The following is a 22,744-nucleotide window of genomic DNA, read 5'->3' as shown; positions in this document are numbered from 1 at the left end:
GCCAAACGCCTGCCTTCAAGGAACTTATATCCTGATGTCAGGAGCACATCTGAAGACATAAACACAGAAATAAGAATTTCAGACTGAAAGATGGTGTGGAGAAAATTAACTAGGAAAAAGTGAGGGGTGTTGAGTGTGTGGGTAGGGCTCTATGTCGGCTGGGTAATCCGGAAAACTCTTCTGAGTGTTGACATGAGGCCTGAAAATGAGAAGGCACCAGCGAAGGAGCCAAGAAAACCACAAATACAAGACCCAAGTCAGGGACAAGCTCGGTCGGTTCAAGGAACGCGCGAGCCGAAGGCAGCTGGAGGGTGCTGAGGCCGCAGCAGGCGGCGCGGGATCAGACACCGAGCCAGGGAGACGGCGGCCCACCGGGGGCGGAGCGGGGATGGCTGACGGACTTGTACTCTGGCTGTTGACTAGAGGGCATTCTGTAGGTGCGAGTCTAGAAAAAGAGGGACAGGTAGTGGTTTTATTATTTTTTCAGGAGCTTCACTGAGGTATATTTTACATATCATAAAACTCGCCCTTCTCTACTGTACAACTCATTGATTTTAGTGGCTTTACCCAGCGGCCTAACCGCCGTCATGAATCAGCTTTAGAGCACCCCAAACAAACACGCTTCATGCGCACTCACAGCGAATCTCCATCACCAGGCCCAGCCTCTAGCCAACACTGCTGTGTATTCTGTCTCTAAAAATTTCCTTCTTGTGGACATTTCATAGGAATGGACTTACTTGTGATCTGATCGCTGATAGCAGTTTTTCTACCAGAATAATAACAGAAATGGTGAGAAGTGGTCTGGTCTGGGATTGGTTCTGGAGGTAGAGCGCATAGTGTATTGTGTTGAATTGAATGTAGACCCTAAGGGGAATAAAATAATTAAAATTTTTTTCTCAAACTTTTTTTTTTCTTTTTAACATGTGTGATTAGATGGATGGCAATGCTATGATGATGATGAAAATCTTCATAGAAAGTAATCTATGTGTATGTGTTGGTCGTATTTCAGCTTTTTCGTAGTTCTGAGCATGGTGATACAATGTAGGCTGTGGTGCGTAATGCACCTGGGAGGAATCATCGCAGGACAGATGGTCAAACAGTCCTGGTGGATGCGATCACCTGGGGGACTCAGAAGAGTGAGAACCAGCCTGGGTAGCGAGGGAGAGAGGGACCGCACACGAGCCAGCAGAGACTGAGCACGCCAACAGTCTGTCATACTTGCCTTCCAGGGTCCAGGGCAGAATACAGTGTGGGCCCCTTGCTCAAAAATTACTCAGACTTGCATAACTTCTGGTTTCCAGTCCAGCATTTTAAGAGCTTAAACATCTTTACTCCATCATAATGACAAAAAAAAAAAGCCTGAACACATTAAAAAATCAAACTCTTCAAAGATCCATCAGAGAAGTGAGGCCCTGGGGCAAAATGGTGTCCCCAAAATTAGACAGACATGTGGATGTAAAGAATTACAACTTCTGTGAGCAGAAAGCCAGGAGCAGAAAGCTCCGTAGGAGCAGTACTGGGGGTGGGAAACCGGAACTGTGATTGACAGAGGCAGGAGGCCTGGTGTAGACAATCCTGAGACAGAAAAACTGAGAGGGACCAAGGCTTACCTCCTGGAGCCGTACTGCATCCCACAGTAACTGTAGAAAAATCCCCTCTCTGTCTGGCAGGAAGAGGAGGAAGAGAATCATTTTGAAATACACTAAAGCATTCTGTTCTTTTTAACAACACCTGCTCTGAGAAGAGACTATTTTACCAGAGCCCTATTTGCTAGGGTTTTATCAGAGCATCACAAACTTTGGGGAAGGGAAATATCCAACTTCCATCCACTTTAGCCTTTTGGCAGGGAGGGAAAAAAACAACTCCAGCCAACTCCAGACATCCCATCCCACCTCAGGGCAGAAAAAAACGGAAAAGCCTGGGTGAGTTCACAATTCCAACACACACTTACCAAAAGCCTGAGACCTGATTTGAAAGAATGGCTTGGATGGGCACATGAGAAGGCTGGACATGCCTGAGGAAAAAAATAAATCTCTAAGCTTGAGGATATAACAATAGAAACTTCAAAAACTGAAAAGCAAAGAGAAAAATGATTGGAAAAAAAAAAAAGAACAGAATATCCAAGAACTGTGGGACAAGGACCTAAGGTAGAGCATCTGTGCAGCTGGGAGTGCCGGAGGGAGAGAACAGGAGCAAGACCTGACGCAATAAGGACACAGAATTTCTGCAGATTAATGTCAGACACTCAACCACAGATCCAGGGAGTCTGGAGAACACCCAGAAGAATAAATGTCAAAGAAGCGACACCTAAGCAAATTATATCCAAACTGCAGAGAATCAAAGATAAAGAAAAAAATTTCAAAAGAAGTCAGAGGGGGGACAGCCTTACCTATAAAGGAGCAATGATAACAATTATATTCAGTTTATCCTCTTAAACCAGGTAAGCACAAGAATAGAGCAAAATATTAAAAGTACTGTGATAAAAGAAAATAATAATAATAATAAAACTCGGAAGCAATCAAGACATCCTTCAGTAGATGAATGAATGAATAAACCTTGACACATCCAGACAATGGAATATTATTCAGTGCTAAAAAGAATTGAAGGGGAACTCTCCTAAGCTGCTGGTGGGAATGTAAGCTAGTTCAACCATTGTGGAAAGCAGTATGGAGGTTCCTCAAAAAACTAAAAATAGAAATACCATTTGATCCAGGAATTCCACTCCTGGGAATTTACCCAAAGAATACAACTTCTCAGATTCAAGAAGACATATGCACCCCTATGTTTATTGCAGCGCTTTTTACAATAGCCAAGCTTTGGAAGCAACCTAAGTGTCCATCAGTAGATGAATGGATAATGAAGATGTGGTAATATTCACAATGGAATACTATTTGGCCATAAGAAAGAAACAAATTCTACTATTTGCAACAACATGGATGGAGCTGGAGGTCATCATGCTCAGTGAAATAAGCCATGTGGAGAAAGACAAGTGCCAAATGATTTCCCTTATTTGTGGAGTGTAACAATGAAGCAAAACTGAAGGAACAAAACAGCAGCAGACTCAGAGACTCCAAGAATGAACTAGTGGTTACCAAAGGGGAGGGATGAGGGAGGGCAGGTGGGGAGGGAGGGAGAAGGGGACTGAGGGGTATTATGTTTAGTGCACATGGTGTGGGGGGTCACGGGGAAAACAGTGTAGCACAGAGAAGGGACATAGTGGATCTGTGGCATCTTGCTGCACTGATGGACAGTGACTGCACTGGGGTATGGGTGGGGACTTGATAATATGGGTAACTGTAGTAACCACATTGTTTTTTCATGTGAAACCTTCATAAGAGTGTATATCAATCATACCTTAATAAAAATTAAATAATTAATTGCAAATAAATAAATAAATAAATAAATAAAAATGAGCTGCCAGTTCTCAATCACTGCAGTTCATGTCCTGAAGACAGGCATTTCTAGGCAGTGCCCTAGCCTGGCAAGTTGAACCTTTCCCACGCAGTCTTCCAAAACTAATTTCATGACTTCACTTTAAATTGGGAGGGAAAGATGGACCTGGGAGTGAGTGTGAGGAAAGGCACACCATTTATTTAGTGATTACTATCTGTCAGGTACTGGGCCAGGTACTGCTATGCACGGAATCTTTCATCCCCACTACAGCTCTTCAAGCTGGTCATGATTCTCTTGTTCATTTACTTAAAATATATCTACTAATGGGATACAGAAGTGTGTTCTGACACCTCTGTCTAGAAGGATTTTGTTAAACCTGTTACCAAACTTAATTTCACAATGACTTTACATATCCGAAGCTCATAATTAAGACAATCTATTTCATTCAATAAATATTTACTGCATGTTTATTGTATACTGTGCAGAGTTAATTCAAGTTTATGCTCTCCATGCACTATATTTCTTATACGTACTGAATAGTGGAGGAGACAGCATTCTTCTATACTAGATCCTTCATACTTCATTGCTCTTAAAATTTAATGCCTTTGCAGTATATATGATGGTTAATATTGTGTGTCAACATGACTGGTTCACAAAGGGCCCAGACATTTGGCTGACCATTATTTCTGGGTATGTCTGTTAGGGAGTTTCTTGATGAGATTGGTATTAGAATTGTTAGACTGAATAAAGCAGATTGCTCTCCCCTGTGGGAGTGGACATATCATCCGATCTGTTTTGGGTCTGAAGGAACAAAAAAGTACAGGGAGGGAGAATTTGCCTTTTGCTTGACTTGAAGCTGGCATGTCTGGTTCTTCTCCTGCCCTGAGGCTGCCTGGCTGCCTGATGTGACTCCCTGGTTCTCAGGCCCTTGCACATGACTGACCTATAGCCCTGGCTTCTCTGGGTCTCCAGCTTGCAGATGAAAGTTCGGGAGACCTTGTCATCCTCCATGACTGTGCAAACCAGATCCTCATAATCAGTCTCTCACTCTCCCTCTCTCTCTCTCTCTCTCTCTCTCTCTCTCTTACTGTCTCTCAGTTCTATTTCTCCGGAGAACCCTGACAAATACATTTCAATTTTTTAAAAAGTATTCCTTGCCTTTTTTTATAAAAGCCATTCAGAAAATAAAGAAGAATATAAAGACAAAGTAAAACATAAATACCATTTATAATTTCAGCCAATTGAAAAATTATGGCTAATTTTTATACTATCCCATATAGTACCATCCTGTACTTAGTTGTCATTGTCCCTCTTAACAACCATTTCAATGTATCTTTATGTGGTTAGATGCTTGATAGCCATTGCCTTGTGAATGGACACATGAACTACCATATTTTCATCTTTAACCATCTTTAAAAATGTTTACAGTATGCCATAGATTATACAAAGCATTTTACATTCATATCTCATTTTATTCTTGGAGTTATCTATTGATGCATTTGTTTTTATTCCCATTGTACAGTTGAGGCTCTGAGGCTTAAGGGATTCGAGTAATGTGCCCAAAGTCACAGAGTTAGAAACTGAAGTTCAAAGTTTTATACCCAGGCCACTGCAATTCCAATGGTCTAAGTTATCTTAGTCTTTATTTCAGGTGTGCATCTCATGTATTTTTAAAATGCTGTTGTATATATCTGGAGAACATGCTCTGTTCTCTTGTGCTTCTTTTGTATGCCCTTCATTATTTAATAGACTGCTAAGCACATGTTTGTTTCTAATTAAATTCTTAATTAATTTAATTGAATTTACCATATGGTCTTTGCTACTTCATCATTAATTTATTTCTGCTATTGATTTGGACTTGGTAAAAATATACATGATCACCATTGATAAAAACATTAAGAGTTATGATTTATGTGGCTTAATCAAGATAGTGTTTTATTAAAACACTTCTGGTTAATATAATCAAGAACAGAGTCTCTATAATTAGTTTTCTTCCAAACGATACATGTCTAAAACTTAAAGAAAGGTAAAACCACTGATTAAAGTTCTTACTGTATGGTTGATCAAATGATGACAAAATCAGAAGTAAGGGTCACACAGTAAATATTACCAAAATCCACATTTTCTTCCCACAGAATTTAGTGGTTAAGAAATGGAACAAAATCATGCAGAATAATTGCTGTCTCCACGATTATTCAGTTCTTTTCCAGGTGAGTTTTCAAGCCACATCCCCTTTCTACATTTGTTCTTGCAATGACACCTAAAAACTTAATTTGCTGTAAAGTTTATTGACTTTATCCTTTATCTGAAATGTCATTTTATATGGACATTTATTTTGATGTGGTACAAACTGGTCAGTGGGTCAATAGGTTATCAAGACAAAAAAATTGACCAAAATAAAGAATTTAGAAGCAAAATGGCAATTGAAGGACAAGTAAGAAAGTGATGCCTTTTTGAAAATAGAGTATAAGGTTCATTCATATGTACTTGGAAATATAATAGCAAGAAAATAAACTTTAAAAAATCATTAATAATTATTTATTACTTTTGAATTTTCATAGTTGTTTATAAGCATTGGTCAGAGAAATCTTGTACCAAATGTGTAATAATAAATATTGCTTGAAGATGAGGTATGCATTAATTTGAAAGGTTTAATTGTTAATATTAAGGAATTTGTATAGGGATATTTAGTTAAAAGATTTCAAGCATTAAAGCCAAGTGTTAATGCAGGCAGCACAACTCTAGCCTGGGAAGTGAACATTGATAGCAGGATGTGTTTATGGTAATGAAGATCTCATTTAGGTGTGTTATCTAGTAGGTTCTTTGAATTTCCAAAAGGTATTAATAGCAACCAAACTAAGTCATTCTCAGAAGTCTGTGACTCAGAGTGTTTAGTTATGTAAATTGCCTTTCTCCCCCCTCTCCATCTCATTTGGTCTGAATTGGTAGGCTTTTAGGTACAGTGGTGTGCAGATGTTAGGATTATCTGAAATCTAGAACAACAGAACAAAATTCTGTCGGAATAGAAATGTAGAGCAAAGTAGGAAAGTAAAATTTAAGTAGCTAAGATAGCTTTAGAAGATATCAGATGGAACAAATGAAAAACAAGACAGTGTTATTTATGTTAATATAATAATGCTTAAATCTTATTTACAGAATTATAAGCATACTGATTCCAAATGAGGCATAGTTAATTGCCAAATTATGAAGTCATTTGAATGGAGGCTTACATGATTCTTTAAAATTATGAAAAATTATTTAAAATTATGAAACAGTTAAAAAGTTACCATTGCACATTGATTATGTTATTGCCTTAATAATCAGATATTGTTTACAGATCATTATATTTAGTCACTCAGGTTTCATTATAAATGTAAGACAAACATCTAAAACTATGCCTTCATGTTCAGATGCCCAAATATTTTCTGTAAAATACTAGAAATTCCAAATTGATCCTATTATTCCTATCATACAGATAAATAAAGATAGATAATTTAAGACAGTATGGGGATATTAAAGTTCAATGTGAGCATGAAGCAGACTGTGATGATGTTGGTAACTGGGATTAATAAAAAAATAAAGTAAAATAGCATGTTCTACTGTAACATATACAATAGTTGGAACACATTTTTAGAGTGAAATAAGAATAGTGAAATTAACAGAGTAGTAGACATGTATTATTAACAAGGAAAAATTAGAAGCACCACTAAGAATATTGCTTTGAAAAGCCACATGCGGTCTAAACAATTATAGACAGGTGGTTTTCTTCTCTTAATATCTAGCATGCATTTCCTTCATTCTAATTTACCTTGAGTAAATAAAGCACTAGGATGATAATACTGGCTGTGTGTGTGTGTGTGTGTGTGTGTGTGTTACTTGTATTGTTTTCCCCTTCTCTTTCTGAGTATTGAGGGACAGATAGATATTTAGATGTGAATATATGCATATATGGCCAATCAATCCTTTATTGGCCTACTCTACTTGCAAATTGGCCTACTTATTAAAATGCATTTGTAAGCCCCACAGTCAGTATCTGGAGCTCCTTTCCGGTCACTCACAGTCATGTGCGCAGCGCCTGTACTCTTGCGTCATTCTGCGTGCATGTTCTCAGTTGAGGTCAAACGTCCCTTTGCTCTGCTTTCTTGTTTCTGCTCTCATACTACAAAGGTGGCCTTTTCTTAGTATATTTATTGCCACCTTTTCACATTTCTGAGCTTTTTGTTAGTGATTTTTGCCTTTTAAAATGACCACCACATGTAGGGTTGAAGTGGTGTTTTATGCTTCTGAGTGAGGGATGACTGTGATGTGCTTTATGGAGAAAACTGTGGGCATGTGCATTAGTAAGTTTCCTTCAGATGAGTTATAGCACTGTTGCCATGGGTTCAATGTTAATGAGTCGACAAAACAGATTAATTAGATGTCTTTGAACAGAAGCACATATAAGTCAAGGTTCTGTATTGATCCACAGATCAAAGTGTTGAGAACAGAGGTTTGCAGAAACGAACCCTGTATTTACCTTAGAAAACAATGGTTCATTATTGGCTAATTCAGCATTTACAGAATATATAAAATACAACTACCATCAAAAACATTTGACTGTATTATCAATGTCCTAAAGGTAGAAAATATGGATATATAAGTTAGTAAGGGAAGTATATATACTTTGCACTATATATCTGTGGATTAGCTGAGTTGTAATTATTTGGGGTAAAAGACATTTATATCTCACACTGTCTTAAGGTGCTTTAGAAATAAAATATACAATGAACAGATTTTCGAACTTTCCTCTTCAGAAGATGAAGCAATCCTGTAGACATCATATCTTTATAAGGACTTGTTAACTTTTTTAAAGATGTGTAAACCATGGGACTATTCAGACACAACTGATTATAAATTTCATTCCATTATTTCCAAGAATATACTCAGCTTTGTGGGCAGAGGCCATGATGCCAAGTAAAATTTCCAAAGAAAATACTATCCTTTCAACACGATATTTGGTAAGCAATGTATAATGTTAGCGTATCTCTGGGAAATTTATGCCTGTAGGGCCCTTAGCTTTCCCTGCATCTGGGTCCTTACACTAAACTCTCAGACAGCATTTCTGTTTTGATGCTCATTAGGCATCTAATTAATGGGCACCTCAAACTTCACATCTTTTTTTCCAAGAAACTTGTTTTCCTTCTGTGTTTCCCATCAGAGTTAAGAGCAACTCTGTCTTTCCAGTGTTCATGCCAACCGGCCCAAGTCTTCCTTAACTCAACTATTTTTGCCATTCTGTATGTCCAAGCCACTACGAAGTCCTGTTGGAGGCAGCAAGTCTCTCATGTATGTGTCAAGAACCCAGGCGCTTTTACTATCTCTACATCCCACAATGTCATAATTTCCTGTTGTTTTCCCATTTCCTCTCGTGGCCTCTTCATTTCACTGTCAAATGAGCAGCTAAAGTGGAAGATTTTAAACTGAAATTCTACCATCTTTTTCATCAGTGCAAACCATCTAATGGCCTCTCATCTTGCTCAGAGACAAAATCAATGCCTTTCTGTGGCCCACAGACCTTTCATAACTTGATCATCACTCTGAGGCTATGTTAAGTTCCCATTTTTTTTAACAAAAAAAATAAAAAAACGAAGTCAAAGAGATAATCCGGTCATAAAAGTGATTAAATAAAGAGTAGAACTATATAAATATACAACCCGAAGTGCTTGATATAAATGGATACAAGCAAACATAATTTTGTACAGCATTAATTTTTTTAAATATCAAAGGAAACTGTTCATACAATTTTTGTGAGAGTTCTACCAGCAAATGGAGTGTATAAATTAGAGGTTTCTTTGTTATTTTGAACAGTACTTATTTCCCTCAACAAGTAAATAGAGTCATAAACTCTGTTTCTATTAACCTAGTTAAATTATTACTCAACCTTAGTGAAGTAAAATATTAGAAAAGCCGCTTGTTAAACTTATTTTCAGAGATTTGATAATATGTTTTGTTTAGTCGTCTATTTCATTTTCCTTTGTAACACTATTAAATACATGTATTACTGAGGTACCATTTACACTGACGTTAAATCATAGAGAGTATAGTCCTATTCAGGAAAATAAAAACCTTACAATTTTATGTGGAGGCACCAAACAAAATAGTATATGGCATGCAATATAAATACATTCCCTAGATTTATTTTACCTCTTAATGTAAACTTACTTAGGACAAATTTATTAATAGGAAGAGAGTAAAATATCTAATAAGATTATTAGGAAGAGTAAAACATAAAATCTTAGCTCATTTGATTATTCAATAAATTGTCTTTCTAGTCTTCAAAGGTATATATTGTCTGATGTTTATCTTCTACAAATTATAGTGGAGTGTACAACTAATCAAAGGATATTCTGCCTGCCTGCTACCATGTTAATTTAGAATAGATCACTTAGAAAAATGCAGGGCAAAGTGTTAATCATTATTTACAAACATATATATAATAGAGCAATATAGCACAACACTCCTCCATAGAGAATACTTTTATAGAGCAAAGGGAGAAAAATAAAAGAGTGAGAGAGAAAAAGATGGTTAGAGGAAGAGAAGAGAGCCACTTAAGCCCCTCAGATTTCTCTTGTGAGAAGCTGTCATCTGCATTGATTTTATCTGGCAAGTACCCTCCCTTGATCTCTGCTAGCCCACCATGTAATCCATAAATAATAAATAGATTAGTGGTGAGTCATTCTTTAGACTGCAAACCTAGCAACCATCATGGCACATTATTCCTGCAACTGAACATCACATCATCTCCATCATAAACACACTTCATTATAGAATCAGGACCCTACAACTTAAACTCTCTTTTGGCACCGAGATCCTAAGTAAACAGGCTAAGTAGTGCAAAACGAAAGGGTTCTTACATGCCACCTGTATCAGCTCTGATCATCCCTCGTGCTTTAATTCATATGCTTACTTCTTTGATTTAAACCTTGACTTGAGTATTGAATGTCTAAAGCAGGAACTGTGATTACACTTAACAATGTTCCATATGCCTTTCTGGGTGCTTTTGATGGGAATCACACCTTTGAAGAAGTATGATTTTCTTTTTTTTTTTGGCCAGTTTTCCACATTTTTTATTATAGTGCTGGTACGAACAGGGACTAGGTGTGGGCCCTCTGCTGTGTGGGCATGATATCAGACCTTTAAAAGAAAAGTTTCAGTTCTTCAATGTAACAGACACTTCATTTAATTCCTTTGGCTGTCAGGGAGATTACAGTGCCAAGAGCTGAGGGCTAGAGCCACGGGCCACAGGACCCTGATGCATGGTTGTTCCACAGTGACTTACTCTCCAAGCTTTGGAGAACTTTCAGCTCTACCAATCATGGGGAAGTGCAATCATTTGAGAGAATGCACACGTAGTTCTGGCGAAGTGTTTGGGAAGTACAGAGGTTGCCAGAGATTGGTCATTACTGCCTACTCTTAGCTCAAGCAAGGCTACGAGTTCAGTGTTTTGGGACACTACAGAGCAAAATAGATAAGTTGTTGGACACATGGTATCAGGCTTAAATTTTCGTCTATCATTTGTGAGAAAATACTGCAGGGAAGTTGCTGCTCTCGTGTGGCTTGGACTTCCTTCCCCTGCTGGGACACACTGGTGCTGGGCTCAGAGCACACTTCCTTCAACTAGGGACTGCAAGTGTCAACCCATTGTGGGGTCTAAGTAATTTCTCTTGGAAGTGATTTCTCCCAGTAATATAACTTTGTTATTTGTCACATGAATCTGTGAGACATGGAAAGCTTCAGATTGTATGCAGGTAATTAAATGGTTAGTTTCTAGGGCCAATGAAGTGAGGAAAGAACTGACTAATGTCAATGGAAGGACTCTTTGAGAAAGTAACCTCCATAAAAATAATTGGGAATTAATCATAGTTCAGCAAGTAACTGGCCCCAGAGAGTTTCATTGTTTCAAAGAACTGGGCAGGCTTACCCTGTATTATATGTGTGAAGGCTTCTCATTCTATCGAAGAACCAACCAGATTACCAGCATCTCCAAACATCCCCTTGTTGACTCCCAGGTAATTTCTTCCACAGAGGCTCACTGGTGTCCACTAAGGCTGATTTCTAAGTATTTTCTTTTTGTCTGGCTTCCTGTGTGTACAGTAGTTTGTTTCTCATTTCTGTATAGTAGTTGATAACTTAAATATGGTACAATTTATTTTTCCATTTGTTGATGGACAGAGGGTTATTTCAAATCTAGGCTACTTTATATAGTGCTGCTATGAACATTTTCATACATTTTTTGGGTAAATGTACATGCTCGGTGGTCAGCTATGTGTATAGTAGTAGATTTTGGCAAATTGGTTAGAAAAGTTGTACCACTTCGCTCTCTCACTGACCATTTGTGAGCATTCAAGTTGTTTCTCAGCTTTGCTGGTACTTCGTATTGTCTATTCTTTTTTATTTCATTTTAGCTACTCTGGTAGTTATAGTGGTAACACACATCACCTTTAGAATTTATTTGGTATTTCCCTAATGATTAATGAAGTTGAACACGTTTTCACACGATTCCTGGCTATCTGGATATCCATCTTGTTTGGTAGAATGTCTTTGCTCATTTTTTATTGTGTTGTCAACCTTTTGTAGTGATTCTTAGTTGTTTTCATATATTGAATGCAAATTAGCTGGTATTTGACCATTTAATGGTCTCTAGGTGAATGAAAGTCATTTGAACTAATTACAGTTTGTCATTTTAAACATTTTATGATTAATAGTTTTTTTAACAGTTCTATATAAGAGATCTTTGTCCTTTCTATGGTCTCAAATATGTTCTTTGATATTTTCTTCCAAAAACTGTATTATTTTAATTTTCACATTTGTATCTACAATCCATGTGTGAGACAAATTTGGAGAGGCTTTGCTGTTTATTTATGATAACCAGTACAATCCCCAATTTCTATTACAATATCATAAAGTTTCATAAAATTTGATTGTAAGATGTCACTTAGTCACTGTACACATGGATCTAATCAGGAGAGAAACTGTGCAGTGATTTGAAGAGGAACAATTCAATATGAAGACATTAACTGTAACAACAGTCTAGAATGAGAGATTGGCTAATAAGTAAAGAGAACTCTAAAGAGTGTAGGGGTATCGGGTATAAGGAGCAGCCACTGGCCCTACTGTGGACACAAACAGCCAAGGAAAAGTTCCGCATGTCACAGTCAGGAGCTGAGATTCCAGTTTCACTGAAGAGGGCACCACCAGGACTCACATGCGAGCAGGACATTGCCTATTATGGATGCGGGTGTAACTTGTCGGAAATCCGCTCTTTAGCACAGGGAAGGCGGGAGGTGCTCTGACGCACAACCGACGAGGGGAGGATGGAGAAAGCCGCTGACCATCCCCGCCTGCAGGGGCCGGAAGCAGAAGCGGCCGCACGTACCGCATGCGCCCCATGCTGGGGAAGCCGCGAGTCTACCAGGTGAGCAGACCACAGCTGGGAAGCAAAGCCCCTCTTCCTGCACCGTTTCTCTAGCGTTTCACTACTGAGAAAGCATCAGTACCAGCTGAAAAAGGAACTATATTTTAAGGGCCCATGTCCATTTCCACAAGGAAGGCGGATCGGGTTACTTTGGAGCTGAGAGACAATGAATTTCTAATAGTGAGGTCGATTTCAGGTTTAAAAAATAAGGAATAGGTAGTTAGATTCCCAGGATTTCTTGATCTGACTCTAATATTAATGAAATGCAGCCATGCCTGTGACTCAGTTTGGTAGGGAGGGTGATTCCTACCACTTCCTACCACCGGGGTACCCTTGGCAGTCGAAGACCACCCTGTACTAATCTGGGAATGACCTGCAGGTCCTGAACATGCAGAATCACCCTCTGTCAGAAAGTCAGGCCCTCTGGACCTCGTGGATTCCTTACAAACCAGGAGCCAGGCACAACTAAATGAAGTGTATTACTCCTTATTAAAAACAATACATTTCCAAGGCATCTCTGCTAAAAAGTACCAAGTTTAATACAATCATTTACTGGTGGTACAAACATTACTTCTCTGCTCATAATTAGGCAAGGAGTTAAAATATCTTCACATTTTATCTTCACCTGATACACTTCCTAGTGTATCACATCCATTACATTTTCAAGTTTTCTAGATTCTCTATAGTCTGTCTTTACCCTATACCCTCATTCCCAGAATAAATACACTAAAATTTCAAGGGTACAAAGAAAAACAACATATGGTTACTTGTCTTTTGAGGGTATAAAGGCTAAAGGAACTCAAGATTCTATAGGTCTATTATCACTAAACCCAAGATACCTAATAAAATGCCATGGCTCTTAGCATATGTTAACAGGCCATAAGGTCAGCATTCAGGTTTGGATTGCAAGGATTTCTGTGCTAGAAACAGATGTTAAGCCTAAAACATAGGAGAAGAAAAGATTAAAGACCTCCTTATGAGCCTCATTTGGATGAGACAAAGCAGACAAAGGACAGAGAAAGTAAAGTAAGAAGATACTAAGAAAACTCCTAACTCTCTAGAAAGGCAACTGAAGTAAACTTTATCTCATCAAAGACCTTGACAGGGAAATTCTCACAACTGGGAGAAAGGTTGCTCTAAAAGGGAGGATAGTAATTACTGAGATGTTATAGCCAAACCAAAGTTTACATGTTGGGTTATAGAATGTAAGAATAAGTCAGTGTAAATCTTAGATAAATATTGATCAGAAGTAGTGTGATTTAAAAAAGGACATATAAACGTTTGGTTTATGGTTCAGACTGTCCCTTTTTCCTACTTCCTTATAGCAAATTTTTAGGTACCATTGGAAGCTGCACAGAGAAACACTGAAAAAACATGTACCTACAAGAAACTTGATTCCCAGGAGGATGCATGAGCTCTTGAGGTCAGGCATAGCTCTAGAATTCTATGAACGTGTAGAATCTTTTATTTACTTCTCTGTGAGTTGCCTCCTGAACTTATGTAAGAATTATTTATCTTCCTTTTACAGAAATGGGAACTGAAAGAAGGTTAAGTGACTACCAAAATGTAAGAGCAGTTCAGTAATAGAATTCTAAGCAGAGTTCTGGAATTCCTGGTAAACTGCCGAAGTTGTTTTAAAAAATTAGGTGTGGTATTTTTGAAGATTTTAAGTTCATGATCCTACTCATCTACTCTTAATAGAATGATATGATATTAAAATAAAATAATGTCTTAATACAATTATTAGATTCTTTCTATTTTTGTAAGTAACAAAAACATCTTCAAAAGCCTAAAGAAGAGTGCCCAGGAACATGCATATTGATTATAACATTTAAGAAAACAATATATATTAATTAACAGCCTATTTGACCTTAGGAATTATTATTCAACACATATTTTTAAGTTCATGTTATTTTCACAATCCTAAGTGTGAAACTGTGAGGACTCTAAGAAGCATTATGATGTAGTGTGTAAGAGCAGGGATTTTAGAGTCTAATTGCCTGGGTTGGATTAGTACCTTACCTTTATTATCTGTGTAAGTTGCCTTTACTTACCTATTTCCCCTTTGTCTTTCCCACTAGAAATGACCTCGTGTGATAAGAAAACCTCTAGGCACATTGTTACCACATCATCATCCACTTTTCGTAGATGAGGAAGGAAGTTAAACAGTTTCCCAAGTTTACACAGATGGTAAGTGATGAGGCAACAAACACAACCCTGATCACTAATCAAAGGAAGTTCTTCGAAGGAGAACTGAGACGACCAATCCACTGACACAGTCACAACTCCTTACATGTGTTCTTGCCAGCCACATAAAGGAGCATTTGCAATTTCATCAAGCTGCTGTCTGCCCGCTAACAGTGTGTCCCATGACCTTTACCTGTAGGCCGATTTCAGTAAACAGCAGCCTTAACCTAAAATATGGGTCTTCACTGTCACAGCAGTCAGGGATCGGCTGGACGGCTGGTTGCCCGGTAGACCTTCACTACGGCAGGAAGCACTGCATGCTGAGAACCAGCACCACACAGTTCTCTTGCTTGGGATTTCTTCTCTTCCACCCTTTCTGCTGCTAGAGTCTGACTATTGCCGCATCTCACTCAACCTGGAAAGCGATCCATGTAAATGCAGTGCTTTCTCAGGTAGGAAACATAAAATGCATTTGGGTGCCTGTCAGTCTGTCAAGCATGTGTATCATGATCCCTCCCTGTCTCTTTCTTATAAGAAAAGAGAATTTTAAAAAAGGCATTTCCTTTCCTGAGGCTTGAATGGGACATCTACCAGACTGACTTCATGATGGATACCTACCTATGGTTCCTGGTCTCATCATTCTGAGAACAGCAGGAATGACCTCAAAATGTAGTGTTCTTTTCATGGATTCTGAATATATTTTTCCTGAGATTTTTTTTAATGGAAACATCTGAAAAGCCCTAAGTCTGGTCGCATGAAGTCATGGTACATATAGAAAGATGAGGCTTGCCACAGAGTAACTACTCTTCGTTAGATGGAACCGAAAGCCTCAAGCCAAACTGGAGAAGAGTTCAAATGCGTCAAGAGCCCTTGCAAACATTCACTCCCTGTTGCCTTGTCTGTATATCGGGCCCTGAGATTCTCCCCTGGCTTCCCTACCTTTACAGGAACCAAAGAAGCTATATTGTTAAGTTTTTCTTCTTCTCTGTTTTTGGTGTCAAATAAATCCATCCTTGAAATTTTTCCACACAGACATATGAGTTCCCACCACTGAAGACACCCGTAACCCTTGATCAGAATTCCCCAGTTAAGGTTTTGTTCTCCCATCACTATCATCAAAGTTTCTGATCTTTAGATTGGCCAGTGTCAGAGATGACTGGCACCAAGACAACCTGCCAAAAGCAACACAGGACTCTGCTGGAAGCCGCCAAATCAGTATTAACTGAACTAACACTTGTCCCCAGAAATCTATTTCACTAAAACAATCCTTCAACTTCTCATATTTTAAAGTTTATCAAAAGGTAAAAGTGAAGTAACAGTTCCCTTGAGTAAGCCTACATTTGGAAAATGTCAGACCATAGAATTATTTGCATATAAAATGAAGGATCCTAGTTTAGCAGCGAATTTTGAGTAGTCACTAATATTTAACTATTAATAATAATTAAATAACAGTAAGAAAGGCATCTTTCATGTGCTCGCATGATTTTGTTTGTTTACCCCTAAGAATAGATCTTCCTTTGAAAATAGTCTGGAGTTCTGCAATCCACAAAAATATCATTGAATGAAACTGATGATTTGAAAACTTGCTCTTCATCCATGAAGGAGTAACTTCCATGAGATTTACCTTTAAACAAATAACTGGGAAGTTGGACATAATATAGGAAACTACAGTTACTGGACAGTAGGCGGTGCAGGAAGGTAACCTCAGAGAAAGGAAACACAGGGATGAGCCTGTGAGGAGATGGGCTTTCTGTCTGGGGACAACGTTCAGACTGCACTTTGGGGACAGGCAGCAGAGTTCTGCAGTTTCCCTGAGATGAAGAAACTAAAATTAGTGTTTGAGAAGGCTAAGGCAGCTAGAATTCATGGGTCAAAGTACCAAAGAGAACTGCACAGAGAAAAAGACTACAGAAATTCAAGGTCTCTGAGTCTTTGTCTAAATACCAGTCTGCACATGGTCAGATTAAACTCCATAAGACCAAGCAAGAGAACTCTTGGAGAAAGAAGAATTTCCAGGCTTGCACATATTTTTAAAATTTTGAACAGCCTGAACAGAGAATCTGCTGGATACCTGTGGCACAAAGGGAAGATTGCAGAAGGGTCACCCCTTAGCAGTAGGGCTAAAACAGGCCTAATCCTGGAATAATAGCATGCTCCTGCCTCCACCCAAAATAAATAAGTACATAACTAAAAAAAACAAGCCCAGAAATCTGCATAGACCTGAGTCGTCTGTCAGAACAATGTGCAACATACTTGAAAGCGTTAGACAGAAAGACAGACATGAGTGGGATGAAGAGTGTGGGGCCCAAGAACTCCGGAAGTTAATCAGAAGAAGCCAGAGAGCCAGAAGGGACTCACAGAGGTGCTGCCCTTCTCCTTGTGAGCTCTCCCCACATGCTCTGAATCAGGCCTGACCTTGAGACTTGCTCCAGATAATGCAAGTGAGATAGGGCAGAGAAACAGGACAAGCATCATGATTAATTTTCCTAAAAAAAAAAGCCAAGATACGAACAGCATAAGAACAGGAGAGACTTATCTTAAGGCTAAGATTCCATTTTAAATGAGAATTGGGAAGTTAGATTCCTGCCATATTCTTTTGTAATCAGCCAACAACCTATCATAAGGCAGGGCAAGCAGTCTTAACTGATATGTTCCCAGGGCTTGGGAAGCCACTCTTCTGGAGAGAAAAGGAAGTTTATCCTACAGAATTATTTAGACTGACTATAATGACATATTGTCTCTCACTAGAGAGACACATCATGAGACTGCATGACAAGCCTACGCCCCCCGGCCCCCCACCCTTTTACCTTTATCCCATTCTTGAAAGCCTTCAAAGGCAGAATCTTAAGCCCTTAAGGGTGCGTCCTCTCTGAGGTTGCCCACACTCCCCTTTCTTGGAGTGTGTATTTTTAAAACACTTCTTGCTGCTCAACTTACTACATTATGTCTCTGTGCTCTTCCAGTAATGTCTTTATCACTTTGCTAGTTTCTTCTATTTTCCAGACTTTAGGCACAAGTCTTCACTCTCTCTGCGCTACTTCAGATAAGTAGAGAGGGGCTGCTGAGAGCCCTGATCTGAGCTTGCGAGTTGCCGCCAATGAGCTTCCCTTCCTCTCTGCTTTATTCAAGTAAACCTGCCTTTGTCTACCTCAGACTCCGGCCCATTCCTCGCTTGGAGTGGATTCAAGAAAACTTACACTCTGCTTCACTGCTGTGTCTCTGCCCTTCAGTTCTTTGTCGCACAGGGACAGGAACTGAGGACAACAAACTCAAGCCCCCACAGGACACAACAAAACCCAGCACACAACAGCTTAGGACAAATAATGTTCACCATCCACTTTAAAATGACTAAATATGCAAAAAAAAAGGGGGGGTTGGAAAATGTGAGTCATTTCAAGAGAAAAATCTGACAATGAAAATTGTCAGTGTTAAGAATGATGGAATTAGCAGACTCTAAAAGACAGAAAATACAATTCATGTTATGAATTTTCCCTAAATGGGATTAATAGCAGAACAGACCCTAAGATGAAGTGACTGGTAAACTTGAATGTGCAGTAACAGAAAATATTCAGATTTAAGCACAGAGGGAAAAAAAGTCAAAGAAAGAAAAGTAAGAGACTGAGTGACTTGTGGTACAATAGCACATATGTAATTGAAGTCTTAGAAGAGAGCAGAGGGCAGAAAATGTATTTGAAGAAATCATATCTGAAAATATTTCACATTTGATGAAAACCATAAACCCAGGATGCCAAGAAACAGTACAAACCACAAGTAATACAAAAACACAGAAAACTGTACCACGTCATATCATCACTGACTTGTTGAAAACAGTGATAAAGCAACCAGGAAAACACATACAAGTATGCATGCATTGTTATATATCAAGGAACAAAGATCAGAATTTCCATGACTTTCTCTTCAAAAATAACATAAGCTTTAAAGTGTTAAGCAAAGAAAAAACTGTCAGCTTACTGTTAAAAAGTCAGCAAATTAAAAACCGATGGCAAATAAAGAACGAGATCTGAGCAATCTAGTCACCAGCAGATTTCAACTATGAGACATTTTAGAGTGACTTCTTCAGGCAAAACGGAAACAATATCAGGTGGAAACCAGGATCTATACACAAGAGAGGAACACTGAAAATGTTAAATCTACACATAAATGTATTTTCTTCTTTTTTGTTTGAATGATAATGTTTAAAGCAAATATAACAAATAATTTGGGATTCATAGTTTATAGAAGTAAAACATATATTAACAATAGTGTGAATGCTAAGAGGGGAAGCACCTATTTTGTTGAGATTCTTTTATGTGAATTATTATATTTTATGAAAATATAGCATAAAATTATAAGTAGATCCTGGAAAAAAAAACACTACAAAATAAATGCTATAGCAATTATACCAATAATATATGATGTGATATGTAACCCTAGTTATAAGAAAGCTGGCATAGATAAATTAGTATGAAACTAGACTTCAGAACAAGAACTATTAGAAAGGATAAAGGAAAACATTTCATATTACAACAGGGGTCAATTTTTCAGTAACATACATCAACCCTATGTACCCACTAAAAATGGATATTAAAAAAATTGAGCAAAATCTGACAGTCTTTAAGGAAAACAGACAAATCCACAATTAAATTGTAAGATTTTTAACAGTTTGTTTTCAGTTGATAAGGAATATTTGACAAGATCAATAAGTCTCAGCAAATTTCAAAGATTTAAAATGATAGGAAGGTCATTCTCCTAGTTCAATGAAATTAATGATTTGAACATCAAATAACAGACTTTTAATAAACTCTGTGTTAAATCAAATTAGAAAATATTTCTAACTTGATGAAATTGAAGTCAGAATATATTAAAATTTGTTGTATGAAGGGAAAACAGTGTTACAGAAAAAATTATAGCTTTAAGAGCTTATATTAAAAAATAATAAAAATCAAATAATCTTAGTTTCAACTTAAGCTAGAAAGAGAAGAACAAATTAAAGTCAAACTTAACATAAGGAAGGACATAGTAAAGGGCATAAAATCAATGAGTTACGAAATGGACTAAATTTAAAGAAATTTACTAAATCCAAAAACTGATTATTTGAAAATAACCAATAGTACCATTACACTTCTAGTTAGACTGATTAAAAAAAAATGACAGAGATTAATGAAATATATACCAGTAACAAAATGAAAGAGGGACATCATTACAGGTCCCACAGAAATTAGAAGGGGCTATTATGAACCACTTTTTCAATAAATTTAACTTTAAGTGGAAAAGTTCCCTGAAAGACACAAGTTACCAAAAAATCACTGAAGAAATATATAGTCCCTGAATTTCCCTTTATTAATGAAACAAATTAAGTTTTAATGGCATTAAAAATTCTCATAGACAATGTTAAAGAGCCTGCAGTAGAGGCAAACATACAGCCAAGATTCAAGTTCTCTGAGCAGGGTCTGTGTTGTTGAACTATGCCACTATGAACTGTCTCAAGAAAAATGCAAGTGTTAGGCTGATACAGGAAAGCCAAGAAACAGATAAGAAGTTTAAGTATTCTAAGCAAGATCTCTTTAAAAAAGAGGTGGAAGCAGAGAGGTTTAATACTGCTGAGTAATAAAAGCCATCATGATCAACCAACCTCACGTGTAAAAAAAAAGAATTATGTCATTTGTCATTTTTCTGAACACTTATTCTAATGCTGGGAGTATTTTAACATTGCAAAAGGTTACGTAATGAAAACAAAAATTTTAATATTTTTGTCTTAATTTTAGATCATGTTACATTGTGGGATTTTTTATGGTAATTAGTAACTATAGAAAGAAAACTTAAATATTGATCATACACATTTAGTTTCCATCTAAACAAATGAATATCTATACTAAATATAATTAAAACTTTAATTAATGTAGACATACAGGATGTAAACAAATACATCACAGTTGAATTGTGCTGTACTTGTAAAAATCGATGTCATTTAATGGATAGATTTTTAGTAAAGAGCAGATAATCTTTACATTATCTAAAGCTATTAATAAATCTGTCACAAATGTCATAAATATCTAAAAATACAATATTTGCAACATATTTCTAACTGTGGTTTATTCATTCAATTGCACTGCATTTTGATATATATTTGTTTTTCTTCTAATATTTATAAATTACGTTTAGAGGCCGATTTTATATTTGTACACTTCTAGGTGAAGTTTGGCTATAGTTTAAAAATAAGGACTCTAGGTGTCCAGATACATAAAGTAACATAAATATTAGCCTGTGAGTAAAGAGTGTCTGACATAAGATATACTTTTATACTGTATCTGTTAGGATGGGCTATTTATGCTGCAGTTAACAAATAACCCCAAAATCATAGGGACTTAGGCAAAGATTAACTTCTTGCATGTGCAGCATGTCCGTCACTAACAGTAACGCAAAGACCCAGGCTGCTCGTAACTCAGGGACTCAAGCTGGCAGAGCAGCCACTATCTTGAAGGATGTTAATCACCTTGCCAAAGGTTAAAGAAAGCTCTGTGGGTGGGTCTGGCATCAGCAATTAAGGACTCTATTTTGGAAGTGATAAACATCATTTCTGCTCACAGTTCATTGGCAAGCACTACACATATGGCCCACACAACTACCAGGAGACTAGAAAGCATAGTCTGGAAACATTTGACAAACAACACTAATGACTACATGGAATATACTCGTCCCTAATATCATAGAAATCCAAGGCAGTAAGTCCATTCCTTAAAACACACTTTCTGGACAATTACACCTTTTTAAATTCAGACTGACCTTTACCAATTTTATCAGGCACATATTAATTTATTTGGGGGTGTCATGGCAGTAATTAATTGGTAGAACTAAGCAACAACATGCTTTACCTTAAACTTGGTTATACTGTAAAGAGGTTTCACAGCAAAATATTCTGTACATAAGGATATTTTTAATTAAGCAAGCAAGCAAAAAGAAGGTATATTAAATCTTGAAAACAGTAGTACTATGCTAAATTGCCATTAAAAATAAGTTTAAGTCAGTTCACAGCAGCATAAAGAAGGGTTGAGGCTGTCGAGTTACGTTAGGTAAGATCATATGAAGAACACGACACATTAGAATTTCCAGGAACCATCATGTGGGCCAACAGAGCCACAAGGAAGAATCCAGGGTGTCTAGGCATCATGTCCAGCACTGTATTTCTCTACCCTTTGCTGACTTTATCTGCCTTCATTTACTTAACATCCAGCTGCTCTGGTTTGGTGGTGCAAAAATGAACTATATATAATATCTACATTAAACTGAGGCAATTCTCTACAGAAGAATGATATAAATTAGTTAGTTTGTATTGTATGAACATGTGTATTACACAAATAGGTTACAACAGAACAAAGGGTCCTGACTTAAGCCAAACTATCTGGTGTTATTCAGAGAGAAAGAGAAATGACATGCTTACGGCCGTTGCCTGTAGAGCTCGGCCTTTCTCAAGCAGGTAATTCGTCCTCAGGTTTGAATTCTCGATTAAAGCATCTAATTGCACGTACAGCTTAAATTAACCAGTGTCACCGTGGTATATCATTGCATACGCTTAAATATTTTAAGTAAATGGCAGAGAAAATCAGAACATTAGTTCAGAGTTATAACCCCAAATTATACTGGATATCGTTTGAAATGTTTCTAAGTTTTACATGGAATTAATATGGGAGAGTGCAAGTTTTGGTAAACATC

The sequence above is a fragment of the Manis pentadactyla genome, chromosome 7 (assembly GCF_030020395.1).
Source record: "Manis pentadactyla isolate mManPen7 chromosome 7, mManPen7.hap1, whole genome shotgun sequence".
Classification (NCBI taxonomy): domain Eukaryota; kingdom Metazoa; phylum Chordata; class Mammalia; order Pholidota; family Manidae; genus Manis; species Manis pentadactyla.
Note: the sequence above shows the minus strand (reverse complement) of the source record.